Raw genomic sequence first — 21,304 nt, 5'->3', positions numbered from 1 at the left:
TTATTTTACTAAGGAGTTTCCAAAGAAGGAAGAACCAGTGGGACCACCTCCAAGAGAAAAGACTTACAAAGAACAAGAAATCAAATTCTGAGAAACCAAATATAAGTAACAGATACAAATGGTGAGCCATTTTCTTTATGAGATGGAGCAAGGATGAGAAACTAGGAGTATTTGAAACAGACAGGAGACCCTATCTCATCAGCTCAAAGAAGCTCTGTGGCCACATCTCACATCTGTTGCTCAGTGGGAACATGGGTGTCCTGGAGGTTTTGGGCTAGGTTAAGGAAACTTGGGTGAGAGGGGACAAATGTAATGGTTCTCTATGTTATATTTCTGAAAAACCACAGAGCCTCCATTTTTAAATTTCCCATAAGAAAATTAAATCCAGTTTTTACTTCTTAGGAAGCTATTCATTGTATTGACCCCAAATTCCTATCTTGACACATATCTATCTGAAGGAACTATGCAAATAAGCTTGGTTCTTCCTCTGTAGAAACACTTTTAAATATCTAATATTAACATTTAATGTTCCCTTGATTTTTCATGTACTAGGTTAAATATCTCAGTTCTTCTTTCAGCAATTCCTAAAATGAAATCTGTACCTATATTTGCATATATTCAGTTTTTTTCTGTGTTATGTAAAGATGAAAATCAAAAAATAGTTGTTCCTTATCAAAGGAAGTGTGATTATTACTTTCAAACTGGAGACTCTGTGCTCCACCCATAATGTTGCTTAAGGTTATAGTTGTGTTTTCAGGACTCAAGCAGCAGAGCTGTTTCAGAGTGAGCTAAAAGTTAATAATCACTTACTATATCTCAACCTTATTCACACACTGCCACTACTTAGTGAGCTAAGTTTCTTTTATCCTATACATGTGAGGGGAACGTTTGAGCTAATAGGCTTCTTTTGAGTCAGCATGCGCAAAGCACTTATGAGTATTCACTTTTCAAAAAACCTAATAAAATTCAGGATTTGGATATAGCTAAAATCTTAATGTGATGAAAGTAATTGAGGACATTTTGTCTGGAGAGGTTAACAAGATAATTTGTCTTCAAATATTTAAGCATTAGTCATATAATAGAAAGTACAGGTCAAATTGCCTTTAGCATCAGAAGATAAACTTGGAAGTAGAATGTTTGGGTTTAAGTAGTTGTTCTTTTTTCTTACCATCCTTGTAAATTTGAGCAGTTTATGTCCTTTCTGAACTTTATTTTTCTGGTGTGCAAAATGGCAATCAAAAAGATTTCTACCTCAAAGGGTTGATGAAGTAATGTATGTGGCATTGTTTGACCTAATATATGTGTTTACTTGGTCAATTCAGTTAGCTTCTAAGCATATCTTTCTCATCTGCTAACTATGTGTTCATGCATGTATGCATCTCTTTAGTTCCTTTGCCTCAAAGAACTGTCTTCTTGATTCTCAGAGAAAAACACTTTCCTAGGGTTTCTCTCTTTCTGCACTGTGCTGTGGAAGCTTCCTCTGCGAAGTAACCAGGAATGATGGCAAGATTCACATCCTTTGCTTCTCTTCTAAATGGTTGTTTCAGAATCTTTTTCTGGGTTACTAGTTTATAACAGTGGGAGTGAAATTATGACAACTGTTTATCCATCATGGATAAAAGTGGAAGTCTCAGGAATTTTTAATGATTTATTCAATCAATGTGTATTTAATTCCTCACCAAGCATGGTAGTGTGCTAGCATATATGCTTTGGATCTGAATAAAATATAATCTCTTTTTTCAAAGATCTAAAATTCCAGGGCAAAAGAAAAATAAAGCAAACAAACAAAACAACACAAAACAAAAACAAGCATGATATGATGCATTACATACCCACTGGCATATGTTACTTATAAAATTATTTGCAAAAGAAGAGCCACAATAATATCAGTTAATTGTCATTAAAGACATTGGGGAAGACTTCATACTTCTTGATACAGATCTAAAAGTGTGAAAGGCCTTTCATAAGGGGAGAGGAGATGATAAGTCTTCTTTTACATCTTCCCCAGTCTTTCCTGTCATAATTTGTTGTCCACTCTTCTCTATTTTGTTTTCAGATTTATTGTATCAATTATCACTGATTGCTTTATAGTGCAACTGTATAGATGACTAACTGTATCACTTCACAAACAGCAGGCTCCTTGAGAGCAGGAACTTCATCTAAGATGATTCATCTTTGCATCAGTCCCCTTCAAATTTAAACTTTAAACTCTTCCTAATATAGTAATGAATCTCCTGCCTTCCTGCCAACTGCAGCAAAATCTGAGAAAATATTTATGCAGTGAGTCTTGGTGTTAAATTCAATAGAGGATAAGGGGTCAGGAGAGGATCAATAGCAACAACTATTATTAAATTAAAGTCAAGTCTCATTATGATAGGCATGGAAGGATTTGCCAGGTTATCTGCATTGTACTTTATTTGACATCTTAAGGACTACTTGAAATAAGCAGATCAACAGTAGAGTTTTGATAATTGTTTCACTAATTAGATATGCTTAATGTTGTTTGTATTTGTTTTAACAAGGTTTGACCTATATTAAACCTCACCTTATGAGCAATATGTTTTACAAAAAAAGAGGAATGTTTATCACAGTGTGAGAAGGTTTGAAAATCAGGTGGGAGTATTTAACATCTGAGAAGGAGTTTGGAGGAGGAGCAATCAAGAAAAATATAGAAACAATTGCAACCTTCCCATTTATCTAAACTGCAGAGTTCAGGGAAAAATGAGGTTAAAATAAGGATCTTAAAATGGGGCGGTTATCCTGGATTATCCAGGTGGTCCACAAATGCAATCACAAACATCCTCGTAAAAGAGAGGTAAAGGGAGATAACAAAGAGAAGGAGGCAGTGTGCCCAGGAAGGCAGAGATAGGAGGGACGTGGCACAAATGAAGGAATGCAGATGACCACCAGGAACAGGAAGAGACAAAGACTGATTGTCTTCTGGAGCCTTTCAGAGTGTGGTCCTACTAACTAACACCTTGGTTTTGCATTTATGACATTCAGAATCACGAGAGAATAAATTTCTGAATTTTCAGCCATCCAGTTTGTGATAATTTGAGTTGCTCCAGGAAACCAATACAGAAGTTTTCTGAGTTTTATAGATTAAAGATAATATGAAAAATTACTATTAAAATATAAAAAATTAATTTTTAACTATGCTGTATAATATAAACTTGCAATATCACAAACATCAGGCCTTTGAAATAAGATGTCATTTACTGTATGATGAAAATGTGGTTATTCACATGAAGATGGAAGAAATGAAGGCAGGAAGTCTGTAGATGAGAGTGACACTCTGGCCTAAGAGTCTACCTTGACTTAAAGATGTAATCTTGAAAAGTTATGGGTATGTTTAATGTTATAAATTAAATCATGTTGCAATTGCTTTGTGTTTAATTCTGCATAAAATGCCAAATATGTGGATTATTGAATTTTCCTATGTGTACTGTATTGCGATTTGAAGTATGTTTTATGGCTGTTAGGCATAATTAGGAGCATAGATACTTGTATTGTTTTGATCTAAGTTTAGGAGACTATAAATCTTTAATTAACAGTTCAGTGAGCGACCACAGTTATGAACTGAAAGTCAATGAGTTTGTTTTCTGTGTAATATCTTACCGGAATAACTTTCCTCCACAGTCCAGGATGGTTCCAGGATGCCCAGTTGTGAATAGCCCAAAGGGTTTAAAAAGGATCTGAAATGCTAGAGCTGATTTGCACAGGTTGGTCTTCAGACAGAGGAGATGAAGACCAAGAATAATGAGGTGCTAACTTTGTGCACTTTATATTGTAATCCTTCCAATGATACAGGTATTTAATTTTTTTCAAATGACTAATTAAAATTCAGTTACTATTTTAACTCTCAAGTTGAGTATTATTGGTCTTCCTATTACATATTATCCTTGCCTCTATTACAACTGTATTCATTTTTTATTTATTTCACAAATTATGTGATATCTTTTATTATCAATATCTCTATACATGCATTGTCATACTTCCACTAATGCAGCAGTTCAATTTTGAAATTCAGGTTTTCAACTGTTTAGAAGTTGTGAAGCCATGGGCATATGTGACATCTCCAGAACAGGAGGAAGAGTAAAATCTAGGACTGATATGGGAAGAAGCACGCCTTTAGCAGGAAAGGCAGAGATTGTACAGCCAGACAACTGTACAGAGGAGGGATCTAAGGGGCTAGTGGAGTCAGAACAGTGCTGCTTCACAAAGTTCTCATCAACTCTAAGAGATTCGCAATAACTGTTACTTGGGTATTAGCATTATTTTTACATTGGGTAAGTGGTCTTCAAAAACAGTTTGCAATCGACACTAAAGCCAAACAGCTATTAAAACACACATGGAGAACTTGAATACAAGGTTTGTGTTTTGCTGTTCATCCTTCCTTCCTCTTCCTCCCTCCCTTCTCTTTGTTTCTGTCCTTTTTCTTTCATTCCTTCTTCTTTTTCCTTCATTTTTTCTTTCCTTTCTTTCTTCCTTCCCTCCTTTCCTTCCTCCCTTCTTCCCTCCCTCCATCTCTCTATTTTTTCTTTCTTCTTTCTTTCTTTCTTTCTTTCTTTCTTTCTTTCTTTCTTTCTTTCTTTCTTTCTTTCTTTCTTTCTTTCTTTCTTTCTTTCTTTCTTTCTTTCTTTCTTTCTTTCTTCTTTTCTCTCTCTGTCTCTCTCTTTCTTTCTTTCTTTTTCTTTTTCTCCCTCTCTTTCTTCTTCTTTCTTAATTTCTGTATATCCGCACCTTTCAGTCTGCTGTTAACCTAAGATTTTAAATGTTGTTAGAGAATCATAGACTGCATATGGCTTTCTGATTACCTTTTCCTTATGTTTAGAATATTATGAAGAAATATTGGTTCCTAATCATCCAAAGAATGGTAGTATTTGTCAATGGATTTGCCCGGGATCATGCAGCTATCTAGTGTCTAGGTTAACACATAGTGTTTTCTACCAGAAGTATATTTTCACAGTCTATACAATTCCACAATTTTACAGCCAAAGAAATAGATGTAGTTATAAAGTGTTATATTGGTAGAGAGCATTGTAGTTCAAATTTATTTTATATTATGAATTTTGTGAGTTTAAAATGTTGGAAGATCTTCAGACTTAGAGTTCACCCCAATGGTTCATCATAAATTATACTTAAAACACAAAAATGTAGAGATACAACATAGGAAAAATTTTGATAGATGAAGGGTTTTTTTTGATAAAGAGGCTAAAGTATGGATTTGGTCTTCAAGTAAAGAACATAGCAACTTAAGAGAGATTAGAATATATGCTTAAGTCTCTATTTTCTAGCGTAATTCTGACATATCTCTATTTGTGAGCAGAATAAATAGATAACTTTTGTAAGTGTCAGCTCCACCTGTGACTCAATGCTGTTTGTTCAATGGGACAGACACAACTGCTAGAGAAAAAAGCCTTTCATGTTTATTAATCAATTTTAAACTTTAATTATACTATTTCATAGTAATTACTGTGCCAGGTTTCAGCGATACTGATGGAGAAAGCAGTAGTATTTATTATATTATTTCCAGTAATTTATAAGATTAGAGTAGAACACAAAGACTGCTAATCGTGTTGGGACCTTTTGCCTCTTTTAGGCCTGTGACGGCTGCAGACTGGAGGTTTCCATCCTCCCTCATTACTTCCACGTTCGTGGCCTAACTAGCTTCCCACTCACGTGCTCTTGGCCTTAACTCCACCTCCCCACCAAACCCGAAACCTGCCTAAAGACCCTAGTGACAGATGAGATAATCAATTCCCATTGGTTTCTGTTACTTCCTTATCTTCCCCTATATAACTAAGCCTCTGATGGAATAAAGCTGAGTTTTACTGTGCCCTTGAGGCTGACACATCTCCCAGCTTGGTGTGGTTTTGTTTTTCCCCGGATCTCAGGGGAGGGTGTCCAAGCCACTGATACTTGCCCTCTCACTCAGCCCCAGGGATAACAGGCTTGTCCTGCTTGTCCCCCCACTTTCTTGTTGCTGAACAGCAACAAATAGAATTTGTAAAAACACACAGAATGTCTCATCTGAGATCTGATTATGCAAAGCATTAAGTAATTAATATAAACTCACACTTTTGATTACAAAAATGGAGAAAAGAGGGATACTGGGAAGATGGCAGGATGAGTAGGGCAGTAGAAATCTCCCAAAACCATATATACTTTTGAAAATACAACAAATAAAACTACACCTAACAGAGAGACCAGAGGATACAGTACAACAGCCAGGCTACATCTACATCTGCGAGAACTCGGCACCTCACAACGGGGTAAGATACAAGCCGTGGCCCTAGTGGGACCCGAGAGCTCCCCCACCCCAGCTCACCGGTGGGAGGGGAGGAGTTGGAGCAGGGAGGGAGTGGGAACACAGGACTGCTGAATACCCAGCCCTAGTAATCCATACCAGGAGTGCAGACACACATTGCATGGTGAACTAGATATTAGGGAAATGGAAAAGTAAAATCTGCAAGCAGTTCCTGCAGCTGCCTCCCCTGGGACAAAAGAAAAGTGAGTACTTTTTGAAAGTCTTAAAGGGACAGGGGCCTCACAGCTGGATGGAATCATCCCAGCACACTCAGCCGAGCAGCTGGAAATCCTGGGGAACACCAGGCACCCTAACCCCCTGGGTGGCAAGACATTTCTGAAGCCCCTCACAGTGATAAACAGCCTGCTATTTATTCCTCTTCCTGTGCAGCCCTGGCCAAGCAGCCTGGGAGAGGCTGCACCCACAGTACCTGCCAGAGCCTCCTCCCAGCGTGCAGCCACCCGGGCCACACCTGGGGATGATGGCACAGGCATAGGAGGCTGGGAGAGGACCCAGAGGGGTGCTGTTCTCACAGGAGAGCACACCCGACATGCCTAGCTCCCCCCACAGGGCTCTGGGCTGCCCCAAGGGCTGCTCCCGGTGTGCAGGGAATGACACAGACAGTGGACAGGGTCAGGGCAACCAGCAAGCAGGAAGGGACTTTTGTTCTCCCAGCTGACACATGTGCTACCTGCCTGTGACTACCTCTATCACCATGAAAAGGCACAATAATTTGATCCAGTCCAGAATCACCAAGACAACCCATGAGAGGAGGACTGGGGAGATAGATTTAAACAATATTCCTGAAAAAGAATTCAAAATAAAGGTCATAATCATTCTGATGGACATGCAGAGAAATATGGAAGAGCTAAAGGAGCAAGTTGGGAGGGAGAATATAGAAATAAAACAACCTCTGGAAGGACTTAAAAGCAGACTGGATGAGGTGTAAGATGCTGTTAGTGGAATAGAAATCAGAGAATAGGAATACAGAGAAACTGATGCAGAGAGAGATAAAAGGATCTCCAGGAATGAAAGAATATTAAGAGAACTGCATGACCAATCCAAATGGAACAATATTTGCATTATAGGGGTAGCAGAAGAAGAAGAGAGAGAGAAAGGGATAGAAAGTGTCTTTGAAGAAATAATTGCTGAAAACTTCACCACACTGGGGAAGGAAATAGCCTCTCAGACCATGGAAGCCCACAGATCTCCCAACACAAGGGACCAAAGGAAGACAACACAAAGTCATATAATAATTAAAAATCATAAAGATCAAAGACAGAGACAGAGCATTAAAGGCAGCCAGAGAGAGAAAAAAGGAAAAGAAAAATGGAAAACCCATCAGGCTATCATCAGACTTCTCAACAGAAAACTTACAGGCCAGAAGAGAATAGCATGATATATTTAATGTAATGAAACAGAAGGGCCTTGAACCAAGAATACTGTATCCAGCATGATTATCATTTAAATATGAAGGAGGGATTAAATAATTCCCAGATGAGCAAAAGTTGAGGGAATTTGCCTCCCACAAACCACCTCTACAGGGTACTCTAGAGGGACTGCTCTAGATGGAAGCACTCCTAAGGCTAAATAGATGTCACCAGAAAAAGTAAAATCACACGAAAGAAAGCAGACCAACCAAATACTAATAGCAAAAAATAAAATCAACTATTCACAAATGCAGTTAAAGGAAACACAATAGAGTACAGATTAAAACACCTAACATATAAAGAATGGAGGAGGAGGAATAAGAAGGGAGAGAAATAAAGAATCAACAGACTGTGTTCATAATAGCTCAATAAGTGAGTTAAGTTAAACAGTAAGATAGTAAAGAAGGTAACCTTGAACTTTGGTAACCACAAATCTAAAGCCTGCAATGGCAATAAGTACATATCTTTCAATAATAACCCTAAATGTAAATGGACTGAATGCACCAATCAAAGGACACAGAGTAATAGAATGGATAAAAAAGCAAGACCCATTTATATGCTACTGACAAGAGACTCACTTCAAACCCAAAGACACACACAGACTTAAAGTCAAGGGATGGAAAAGATATTTCATGCAGACAATAGGGAGAAAAAAGCAGGTGTTGCAATACTTGTATCAGACAAAATAGACTTCAACAATGAGGGTAACAAGAGATAAAGAAGGACATTACATAATGATAAAGGGGTCAGTCCAACAAGAGGATATAACAATTATAAATATATATGCACCCAATAAGGGGGAGCACCAACATATGCAAAACAAATACTAATAGAACTAAAGGAGGAAATAGAATGCAGTGCATTCATTCTAGGAGACTTCAGCACACCACTCACTTCAAAGGACAGATCCACCAGACAGAAAATAAGTAATAAGGACACAGAGGCATTGAACAACACACTAGAACCTATGGACCTAATAGACATCTACAGAGCTCTACACCCAAAAACAGCAGGATACACATTCTTCTCAAGTGCACATGGAACATATTCCAGGATAGACCACATACTAGGCCACAAAAACAGCCTCAGTAAATGCAAAAATATAGAAATTTTACCAATTCTTCTCAGACCACGAAGATATAAACCTAGAAATAAAATGTACAAAGAATAAAAATAGCCTAACAAACACATGGAGGTTTAACAACATGCTCCTAAATAATCAATGGACCAAAGACTAAATCAAAATAGAGGTGAAGCAATATATGGAGACAAACGACAGCAACAGCACAAAGCCCCAATTTCTGTGGGATGTAGTGCAGGCAGTTTTAAGAGGAAAGAATAGAAATCCAGGCCTATTAAAGATGGAAGAACAATCCCAAATGAATAGTCTAAAGACATAATTATTGAGATTGGAGAAAGAAGAACAAATGAGGCCCAAAGTCAGGAGAAGGAGGGACATACTAAAAATCAGAGAATAAATAAATAAAATTGAGAAGAATAAAACAATAGAAAAAAATCAATGAAACCAAAGCTGGTTCTTTGAGAAAATGAACAAAATAGATAAGCCTTTAGCCAGACTTATTAAGAGAAAAAGAATCTACACACATAAACAGAATCAGAAATGAGAAAGGAAACATCACGACAGACCCCACAGAAATAAAAAGAATTATTAGAGAATACTGTGAGAATCTTTATGCTATCAAACTGGATAACCTAGAAAAAATGGACAACTTCCTAGAAAAATACAACCTTCCAAGACTAACTAAGGAAGAAACAGAAAAACTAAACAGACCATTTACCAGCAACAAAATTGAATCAGTAATCAAAAAACTGCCCAAGAACAAAACCCCCAGGCCAGATGGATTCACCACTGAATTTTATCAGACATATAGAGAAGATGTAATAGCCATTCTCCTTAAAGTTTTCCAAAAAATAGAAGAGGAGGGAATACTTCCAAACTCATTGTATGAAGCCAGCATCACTCTAATACCTAAACCAGGCAAAGACACCATCAAAAAAAAAAATTACAGACCAATGTCCCTGATGCAAAAATACTTAAATACTTAACAAAATATTAGCAAAGAGAATTCAAAAATACATCAAGAGGATCATACACCATAATCAAATAGGATTCATCTCAGGGATGCAAGGTTGGTACAACATTTGAAAATCCATCAACATCATCTACCACATCAACAAAAAGAAGGACAAAAACCACATGGTCATCACATAGATGCTGAAAAAGCATTTGACAAAATTCAGCATACATTCATGGTAAAAATTCTCAACAAAATGGGTATAGAGGGCAAGTACCTCAACATAATAAAGGCCATATATGAACAATGCACAGCCAACATCATACTTAACAGCAAGAAGCTGAAAGCCTTTCCTCTAAGATTGGGAACAAGACAGGGGTGCCCACTCTACCCACTTTTATTCAACATAATACTGGAGATCCTAGCCACGACAATCAGACAAAGTAAAGAAATACAAGGCATCCAGATTTGTAAAGAGGAAGTCAAACTGTCACTATTTGCAGATAACATGATATTGTACATAAAAAACCCTAAAAACTCCACTCCAAAACTACTAGAACAAATATCTGAATTCAGCAAACTTTCAGGACACAAAATTAATGCACAGAAATCTATTGCTTTCCTATACATTAATGAAGAACTAGCAGAAATGGAAATCAGGAAAACAATTCCATTCACAATAGCATCCAAAAGAATAAAATACCTAGGAATAAACCTAACCAAGGAAGTGAAAGGCCTATACCCTGAAAACTACAATACACTCTTAAGAGAAATTAAAGAGGACACTAATAAATGGAAATTCATCCCATGCTCTTGGCTAGGAAGAATCAATATTGTCAAAAAGGCCATCCTGCCTAAAGCAATCTACAGATTTGATGCAATCCCTATAAAAATACAAACAGCATTCTTCGATGAAATGAAGCAAATAGTTTGAAAATTCATATGGAACCACCAAAGACCCCGAATAGCCAAAGCAATCCTGAGAAGGAAGAATAAAGCCAGGCAGATCCTGCTTCCCAACTTTAAAGTCTACTACAAAGCCACAGTAATCAAGACAATTAGGTACTGGCACAAGAACAGACACACAGACCAGTGGGACAGGATAGAAAGTCAGATATTAACCCAAACATATATCATCAATTAATATACGATAAAGGAGCCATGGACATACAATGGGGAAATGACAGCCTCTTCAACAGTTGCTGTCAGGAAAGCTGGACAGCTACATGTAAGAGAATGAAACTGGATCATTGTCTAACCCCATACACAAAAGTAAATTCAAAATGGATCAAAGACCTAAATGTAAGCCATGAAACCATAAAACTCTTAGGAAAAAACATAGGCAAAAATCTCTTGGACATAAACATGAACAACTTCATGAACATATCTCTCCAGGCAAGGGAAACAAAAGCAAAAATGAACAAGTTGGACTATATCAAGCTGAAAAGCTTCTGTACAGCAAACAATACCACCAATAGAACAAAAAGGCATCCTACAGTGTTGGAGAATATATTCATAAATGAGAGATCTGACAAAGGGTTGACACCCAAAATATATAAAGAGCTCATGCACCTCAACAATCAAAAAGCAAATAATCCAACAAAAAAATGGTCAGAGGAGCTAAACAGACAGTTCTCCAAAAAAGAAATTCAGATGGCCAAAAGACACATGAGAAGATGGTCCACATTGCTAGTCATCAGAGAAATGCAAATTAAAACCACAATGAGATATCACCTCACACCAGTAAGGATGGCTACCATCCAAAAGACAAACAACAACACATGTTGGTGAGGTTGTGGAGAAAGGGGAGCCCTCCTACACTGCTGGTGGGAATGCAAATTAGTTCAACCATTGTGGAAAGCAGTATGGAGGTTCCTCAAAATGCTCAAAATAGAAATACCATTTGACCCAGGAATTCCACTTCTAGAAATTTACCCTAAGAATGCAGCAGCCCAGTTTGAAAAAGACAGATGCACCCCTATGTTTATCAAAGCACTATTTATAATAGCCAAGAATTGGAAGCAATCTAAGTGTCCATGAGTAGATGAATGGATAAAGATGATGTGGTACATACACACAATGGAATATTATTCAGCCATAAGAAGAAAACAAATCCTACCATTTGCAATGACATGGATGGAGCTAGAGGTCATTATGCTCAGTGAAATAAACCAGGTGGAGAAAGACAAGTATCAAATGATTTAACTCATCTGTGGAGTATAAGAACAAAGAAAAAACTGAAGGAGCAAAACAGCCACAGACTCACAGAACCCAAGAATGGTCTAAGAGTTACCAAAGAGAAAGGGACTGGGGAGGAAGGGTGGGAAGGGAAGGAGAAGGGGGGGAATTATGGGGGGCATTATGATTAGCATGTATAATGGGGGGCACAGGGATGTCTGTACAACACAGAGAAGAGAATTAGTGACTATAGCATCTTACTACGCTGATGGACAGAGACTTTAATGGGGTATTGGGGGGGATTGGTGAAGGGGGGAGTCTAGTAAACGTAATGTTCCTCATGTAATTGTAGATTAATGACACAAAAAGAAAACAGAAAGCATGAGAAAACTTCTGGGGCAATGGGTAGGTGCATTATCCTAATGTGGTGGTGTGGGTGTACACTTATGTCAAGACCTATCAGATCATCCTGTTTATTGTGCCTGAACAAAACTGGAAATAAAATGAATAAATGAAGGAGTATGTGCATGAGTAAAGAGATTTAAAAAATGGAAAAAAGAAACCTTTCTCAGTTTGACACCTCAAAGCTGAAGCAATTTCAATCCTTTCATCAAAACAGTTTCTTTTGCTTAATAAAGACTACATTAAAAAACATGAGATTTCACATTTATTCCCTTCTGTCTTCTACGGTCTTTATCATTATGCATTATGAATTTGATCTCCAGAATCCACCGAGTCATTACATTAAGAATGAAATAACTGGTACATCATTTAGGACACATGCTGCAATTTGCAAGCTGAGTCAAAATAGTTTTTGTGATAGGTAGTTACTTGAAATTCAGATTTAAATTGCTACTCATCTACACACTGAAATGAAACAACTTAAATTCACAAAATTATAGTTAAACAATATCATTTCAATACTATCCTTCACAAATCATTGATACTTAAAAGGATCCTTGTAAATAATCAATTTAACAAATATTTTTACAACATATTTCCATAGCTCTAAATTTCCAATCCATGTACAACTGTATCTGATCAATGATTCCTGAAAAAAAGCAACTTCCTAAATCAACCTAATGTTTATATTATGTGTAGCAGATTGAAAATAAAGCCCTGCACCCCAAATAGGACTGTGTGTAAAGAGCCTAAAATAGATATCAGGAGAGCTCAGATTTAGTTCTTGAACATGGTTCAATTACTGACATGAGAAAACGAAAATCACTTCAGCTCCCAAACCACTGTGCTCCCATTTATCAGATGAAGAAGACGAAGTAAATTTCTCTCATATCTAATTCCAAAGGCTCTATAATTTTTAATTGTTTCTTCTTTAGTGCTGTGAATATAGAATTATTCATTTAGCAAACATGCATAACATTTAACTTTGTTTCAGGCACTGTGGTAAGTACTTTACAAATATTTACTGAGCACATTTGTTATGACACTGTTTTTTCTTCAAATGGAGTTGTTTACTGAGATCCTTTGCATATTCAATTTACCCATTTAAAATGTACAATTCAATGGCTTTTAGAATATTTATAGAATTGGGTGTCCATTACCACAGTGAATTTTAGAAATTTTTAGGACTCCACCAAAAAGGAACTCTGCACCCATTTCCTGAATCTTCCTGTCACTCCTGGCCTGAGGAAACCATTAAAACATTTCTGTCGCTATAGATTTGCCTATTCTGGACATTTCATATAAATGGCATCATGTATATGGCTCTAAGTGACTGGCTTATTTTAGTATAATATTTTTAAGGTTCATCCATCTTGTAGAATGTTTCTTTATACTGTTGAGTAATATTTCACTCTATGGATATACCGCATTTAGTTCTTCATTCATCAATTGATTGACATTTCATTATTTTTCCTTTGTTGTCTATGATAAATAATGCTAGCATGAATATTTGTGCACAGATATTTGTGTTAATGTTTGTTTTTATTTCTGTTGGGTATATAAGTAGGAGTAGAAATCCAGGGTGATATGGTAGCTGTGGTTAACATTTTGTGGAAAACTCAAGAGTGCTTTCCAAAATGGATGCACCATTGTACTTCTACCATCAGTATATTAATGTACACCAATGTCTCCAACTCCTTGCCAACACTAATTATGTCTGTTTTTTTTATTACAGCCATCCTGTTGGGTGTGAAATGATATCTCACTGTGGTTTTGATTTGTATTTTCTTGAGGGCTCATAATGTTGATTATCTTTTCATGTTTTTATTGGCCAATTAAATATCTTCATTAGAGAAATTCTATTCAAATCCTTTGCCCATTTAAAAAATTGGGTTATATATCTTTTCTTTATTTGAGTGGTAAGAGTTTACTGTATATTATAGCTACAAATATCTTGTCAAATATATAATTTGCAAAGATTTTTTTCTTCCATTCTATGTGTTTTCTTTTCACTTTACTGATGATATCTTTTAAAATACAAAGTTTTACCTTTTGATGAAGTCCAGTTGATATATATTTTCTTGTCATCTGTACTTTGTTGCTGTCATATTTAAGAAACCTTTGTCCAATCCAAGGCTCATGTGAATTTTTAATTTTCACCTCAACATGTACTTGTAATAAAAAACAATATGTGCTTCAGATCTTCAGATCATACATTAGGGTTTATACAGTAACATAAAATCCAATTTGGATGTACATTTAGTGTTTATGCAGCAAATTTTGGTAACAATTTATGCAAATATAGATGTCCTAACTGTATGTTATTAAGGTACTATAGCCGTCAATAACTTTTTTGTTTTAATGAACTTTTCTTTTATTTTACAAGTACTAGATTTACAGAAAAGTTGACAAAATAGTACAGAAAACCCCATATCCCTCATATCCGACCCTTTTGCTAACTTCTTATATTACTATAACACATTTGTCACAAGTAATAAAGTAACATTATATATTATTATTCACTAAAACTCATGCATTATTTGGAAATACTTGATTTTTATTTAACATCTTTTTCTGTTCTAGGATTTCACCTGGATACCACATTACAATTAGTTATCATGCCTTTTTAGGCTACTCTTGGTTATGACAGTTTCTACGGTTTTCTCCATTTTTTGATGACCTTGATATTTTTGAGGAGTATTGGTTATATATTTTTTTGGGTTACCCTCAATTGGTATTTGCATGATGGCTTTTCTCAAGATTAGAATGAGGTTCTGAGACTTTGAGAGGAAGACTACAGAAGTAAACTGTCATTTTCATCCATCACAGCAACTATACATACTATCAACATGACTTTATTGTCATGACATAACCATTGTATTGACCAAGGTCACTGGCCCTTCCATATTCCAATCATTTTGTCTATATCCTCTAAGACTTTTCTAACATTTTGATTGAGATTGCATTGAGTCTACAGATCAAGTTGGGAACAAATGACATTTTAACATTACTGTGATATTCAATCTATTTATTTGTATATAATTTGATATTTTAATCACAGTTTTCTAGTTTTATATTAATTTTGTTATTGCTATTTTTTGTGTTATTGTATCTTTCATTTTTTAAATATAAAATTTCAATTATTCATTGCTGGTGTATAAAGAAGTACTTGACTTTTGTACATTGACCTTATATCCTGGGACCTTGTTATTTTTCCTTATTAAAATGAAGGATTTTTTGGTTTTGGTTTTGTTTTCTCAGGGTGTGATGTGGGTTAAGTTCTTTGGTATTTCCTACATAGACTACACTGAAATGCAGTCATATCAGTAGGATGTTGAATAGGAATGGTAAAAGGAGATGTCATTGCTTCATTCTCAATATTAAAGGCAGAGAGTCTCTCACGGTGATGAGTTTTATTGTAAGTATGATGTTTATTGTGAGATTTCTGTAGATGTTTTTACCATATTGAGGATTTCCTTCTATTCCTAGTGTGCTGAGAGTTTTATCAAGAATGGGTGTTGGATTTTCTCAAATGATTCTTCTATATTAAATTGTGTGCTCATGTGATTTTTTTTCTTCTTTAGCTTGTTAATTATATTAGTGATTTAAAAATCTTGAACTAGCCTTGATGATCTGGAATAAATACTAATTAATCATATTGTATTATTATTCTTATGCTTTGTTGGATTTGCTTTGATAATACTTTGTGGGTTTTTTTATGTTTATAGTCATAAGAGTTATTGGTCTGTAGTTTGCTTTTCCTGTAATGTTTCCATTTGTCTTGGTATTAATGTAATGTAATTAATGTAATGCTCGTAGAATAAGTTAGGAAGTATTATTTGTGTTCCTATTTTGTGGAAAATTGGAGTTATTTCTTCCATAAACATCTAGTAGAATTCACCAGTGAATCATCTGAACTTGGTGTCCTTTTTTAAAGTTTATTTATTGTAGATTTAATTTAATAGCTATAGATCTATTGTATTTTCTTATTTATTTTATTTTCTACTTTTTGGTCATTTATGTCTTTTAAGAAATCAGTCTATTTTATCAATGCTACCAAATATGTGGGCATAGAATTGTTCATAATGTTCCTTATTATTATTTTAATATCCACAGATCAGTAGTGATAACCTCTATTTCATTTCTGACTTTAATAATTTGTGTCTCTTTTCTTTATCCTGGCCAGCCTGGCTAGAGGTTTATAAATTTTATTGATTTTTTTCTAAGAACAAGATTTTTATTTTCCTTCACTTTCTTACTGTTTCCTGTTTTCTATTCATGGATTTTTGCCCCAACTTTTCTACTTCTTATTTTTTTCTGATTTCTTTAAGCTTGAATTGATCTTCTTTTTCTAGTTCCCTAAGATGTTAATAATAAGCTGTTATTAATATCACATTTTAATTATTTTAACATACATAGTTAATACTACAAATTTCCATCTAAGCACTGTTTTGCTGCATCCCACAAATGTTAAGTTCTATTTTCATTTCCATTTTCATTTTGATATATTTTTATCTTCTCTTACAAATTATTCTTTGATCCATGTGTTCAAAATATGTTGTTTAATCCCCAGTTATTTTGGACTGTTGCAGCTATGTTCCTGTGATTGATTTCTAGTTTAATTTCATTGTAAAGAAAGACCACACTTTTCATTTTTTCCATTTTTAAGATGTGCTTTATGGCTCTGAATGTCATCTTATCAATATTGGTGAATGTTCCATGCAAGCATGCAAAGAATGTATATTCTGCTCTCCTGAGGAATAGAATATTTTACAAATGTCAATCAGATTATATGTATTGATAGTGCTTTTCAAGTTCTCTATATCTTCACTGATTTTCTGTCTGCTTGATCTGTTAATTATTAATACAAGGTATTAAAGTCTCCATCAATAATAGCAGAATTATTTATTTCTCTTTTCAGTTCTATGAGTTTTCCTGTCATGTATTTTGTCACTCATTAGGAGTGTTATTTGGGATCATTATATCTTTCCATAACATTATCTACTTTTTTATTATGCAGTGCCCTTCTTTAATGCTAATAATTTTCTTATTCTGAAATATGATTTGTATGAAATTAATTCAGTCATTCAAATTCTTTTGCTTGATCACCCAATACGTTGCTACTTTTATTACTTTAAATTAATCAGATGAGATATACAAAGAATAAGAAAAATAAAATATTTTACCTTCCTATATTCCTGTTTGAATATAGGAAGGTAAAATATTTTATTCTTAATGTAGGTATAACTCTCTTACCTATATCATTTTCTTACCACTTGAAGAATTTCCAACATTTATTGAAGGAAGGTTCCCTGGTGATGAAGTCTCTCTATTTTTGTATGGCAGAGACAATCTCTTTCTCCTTCAGTTTTGAAGAACAATCTTCCTGGATATAGAATACTTGGTTGGAAGGTTTTATTATTTTCTTTTAACAAATATGTATTTCATGTCACTTTTGTTTGCATTGTTTCTGACAAGATGTCTGAGTCACGTCTTATTCTTTTCCCTCTATACTTAAGAGTCTCCTGTCCCCAGACTTTTTCCAAGATTTTCTCTCCTCTGGCATTCAAATCACACCTATGGTATACCCTGCAAGGTGTCCTACAGTTCTTGAATGTTATGTTATTTCTTGTTTCCTCCCCTCTTTTTCTCTTTGCATTTATGTTTGGGAAGTTTCTATTGACTATCTTGAAGTTCCCTGATTCTTTCCTTGGCCTTGTAAAGTCTACTGATGAGTCTGTGGAAGGAATCCTTCATTTTAGTTACTATACATGTTGTGTCTGCCATTTCGTTTTGATACTTTCTTAGAGTTTCCATCTCTCTGCTTTTGTTACCTATCTGTTCTTGCATGTTGTGACTGTCACCAACATTTCTCCAGTGCTTTTTCACCCTATTGCTCTCTACTGCCTTCCCAGGCTACCGCATTTCTAGTCTAGCTCTTGGAAGCTCTGTTCTCCCATTGACTACTTCAGTTTCCTTACTTAAGTGCAACAGAGTGACTAAAGTAGGAGGAATAATGGGATAATGCTCTGAAGAAGTCTTTTACCCTGAACAAGAGGTCTTGTTAAGAAGACTCCAGTGCATTTCACAGCAATTGCCCCCATCCCTGACTGGCTACCACCCACCAGAGCCATGAGATGAACTTTCTTGGGTTTTCACCATAAGAAACTGGTGTGGTTTCTGAAGGTAAAAACCATGATACCCTGGCCCACTAGCCTATGGCCCACAGGAGTCTCTCACTCTCCCACTAGTTCACACCCAGCTTCTGGCAATTTGTCAAAATCACCATTTAAGTGTTTCTACCAGTTTACAGTTACAGGGGATTCTTTTCCAGGTAAGAAGATCTCAACTGCATCTCCTGGGGATGGTTATTCACCCTGCATCTTCATTTCCTTGATAGGTTCATGAAAAGTCACGTCTAGCTCTTTTTTGTAAAGGGTGATGACTTCTGAGAAATTCACATGTTGGAGCTGAAAACAGAAGTACAACTAATGATTTTATTTTAACAATAGGAGAACATAACATGTGATCACATAATATGATCAAGGTCATAATATGTATCATTGATCTTCAGAGATTTAGAGAGAGAGAGAGAGGCTATAAGGACTGATACACTTAAAGACTAAGACATTTGGGGTTTAATTATGATTATTTATAGATATTACTAAGAGGTTATTATCTCATAAAGGATTAATTTATATAATGAATAGAAGTACAGCAACAGAGATCTACAATGTATAAGTCAAAGACAACTTGTCAAATGAGATATAATCATACAGGGAGCCATTTTTCATATTCTACTTCCTGTTGATTTGGTGGACACACTATAATGTGAATCCTGATCATTCCTGCCTTCTGGTGTCTATATCTTTTTGTAATCCCCTTCCCAGTGTATGTGGAATCTGTGACTTGAAACCAACTAATATTATATGGCACAAGTGATGGGATAGCACTTTTATGATTTCCTTTTATTTCATTAGAATCTGAGCAGTCAGGTAAGAGACTGCCTTGCTGAAATTGTAAAAGCAAGGCATTTTGTTCAGAAGTACATGTACTGAGGGCCATGTGGCAGGGAACTGTGGGCAGTTTGTTGAACCTAAGGGGAGCGCTAAGACAGCACTCTGCAAACAGCCAGGGCCCTCAGTCATCAGTACAAAGGAAATGAGTCCTGCCAATAATCTGATTGACCTTGGAAGAGAATTCTTCCCCAGTCAAGCTTGTGAATGAAAATATACCCAACTATCATCTTTAATCAGTCTAAAGAAATTCTGTGGAGGAACAAGCTAAGCCCCACTCAGACTCCTCACCCACAGAACCTGTGACATGAAATGCATTATTGTAGACTGTTAAGTTTGTGATAATTTGTTACATGGCAATAAAATCTCAATACAGTTAATAGCAACCTTTATGGAATGATCTGAGAAAATTTTTTAAAATAAAATTTAAGGAAGAAAAAAGAAAGGGAGTGGGTGATTTAATTAGCTCTTCGTGTTGAGAGTTATTGTTTATATTCAAAGAAGACTGGAAAACATATATATATATATATATATATATATATATATATATATAATCTATAGACTCCGAATGGAAATTTTGTTTTAATTTTTATATTATTGAAGACTCAGATGTTTTATGGAGTGATTATGGTGTCCTGACGTGGTATAGTGGAGACATCACTAGAACAGGTTCTGGATAGATATGATTTATGGTAATTGTTAATGCTTTCCTTCCCATGTTTCCAACTTTCTGGGTTACACATCTTGACCGTTTGAGTTAGGAATGAGGCCATGTGATAAACTCTGAGCTATGAGTTGACGTGATTTATTCTGTGTTGGAGCATTTAATTGCTGTTTTACGATTTTCTGTCCCTCTCTTATAAGAAATGGCACACTTAGAGATGGTAGCTAACCCATCAATGTCGCGCGCCCCATCCTCGCCGGCAAGAACAGCACGCAACAACAGCAGGATTCTTCTGCAGAAAGCTTTATTCTTCAGCTCTTTGTGAAACAAATGAGTTGGGCAGGACCCAGAGGGGAAGGAGAGGCTTGCTTATATAGTTCTCATGCTCTGACCTGGTTGGTGCGGCTCCATATGCCTTATTAGCATAACCATTTGGTGGGTCTCATTGGTCCTTATGCCAAGGCGCAATTAGCATGTAGTTTAGTGGTGTGGGATGATTTGTCATTAGGAAGTTCGGGGCCTTCCGGCTGCCCTGCATTGGGCGCTATTTTCTGAGCGCGGCTGCCAACATCTCCCCCTTTTTTGTCTAACAGAAGCTCAAGGCGGAACTTGCTAGCAGAGGCGGAGACAGAGGCCTGACCTCCATCATACTTCCTGATGACCCCTTTTTGGAGAGGGGTTCTGGGCATCTACCCCTATGCAGTCAGGCATGCCTCTCAGAGGGGTCCAAGACCTCTTGCAGTGCTTTGCCTCGCATCCTCTGGCTGGCGTTGGGACCGCTTGGTACAAAGGGTTTGGACCCTTTTTCTCAACCCTCTTGCACCATGAGCTTCTTAAAGAAAGCTGTGATTAAGCATTGAGGTACTCGGGCCTGGTGCAGTGCCACATGGGCTCAGGGTGCAAGAGCTACCTCAAGCTAAAGCCGAGCTTCCTTCTTAAGCATGTTGAGCCACACTTGGGGAGAGGCGCCAACGTCTATCGCCATTAGGGCTTGAGCAAGGATCACCTTGTCCTGCTTATGTTGGTTGCGGAGTCTGCATAACAACCAGAGTAAGAGCATGAGACCTCCAAGCAGGAACACGCCCATCCCAGCCATGCCCGCCCACTCCTTGACGTGAGAGAGAGCTCTGAGAAACCAGGAAGAGAGTTCTTCCGCTACGGAGTTATCTAGACGGGTGGAGTTGATGTGGATAATTTCTCGCTGCAGCTCTTCTAGTGTCCCATCGAAGTCTTGGGACCAGTTTCCTGAAAGATACTGGGACAGGTCT

The sequence above is a fragment of the Manis javanica genome, chromosome 7 (genome assembly GCF_040802235.1).
Source record: "Manis javanica isolate MJ-LG chromosome 7, MJ_LKY, whole genome shotgun sequence".
Taxonomy (NCBI): domain Eukaryota; kingdom Metazoa; phylum Chordata; class Mammalia; order Pholidota; family Manidae; genus Manis; species Manis javanica.
This window is presented reverse-complemented; position numbering follows the sequence as displayed.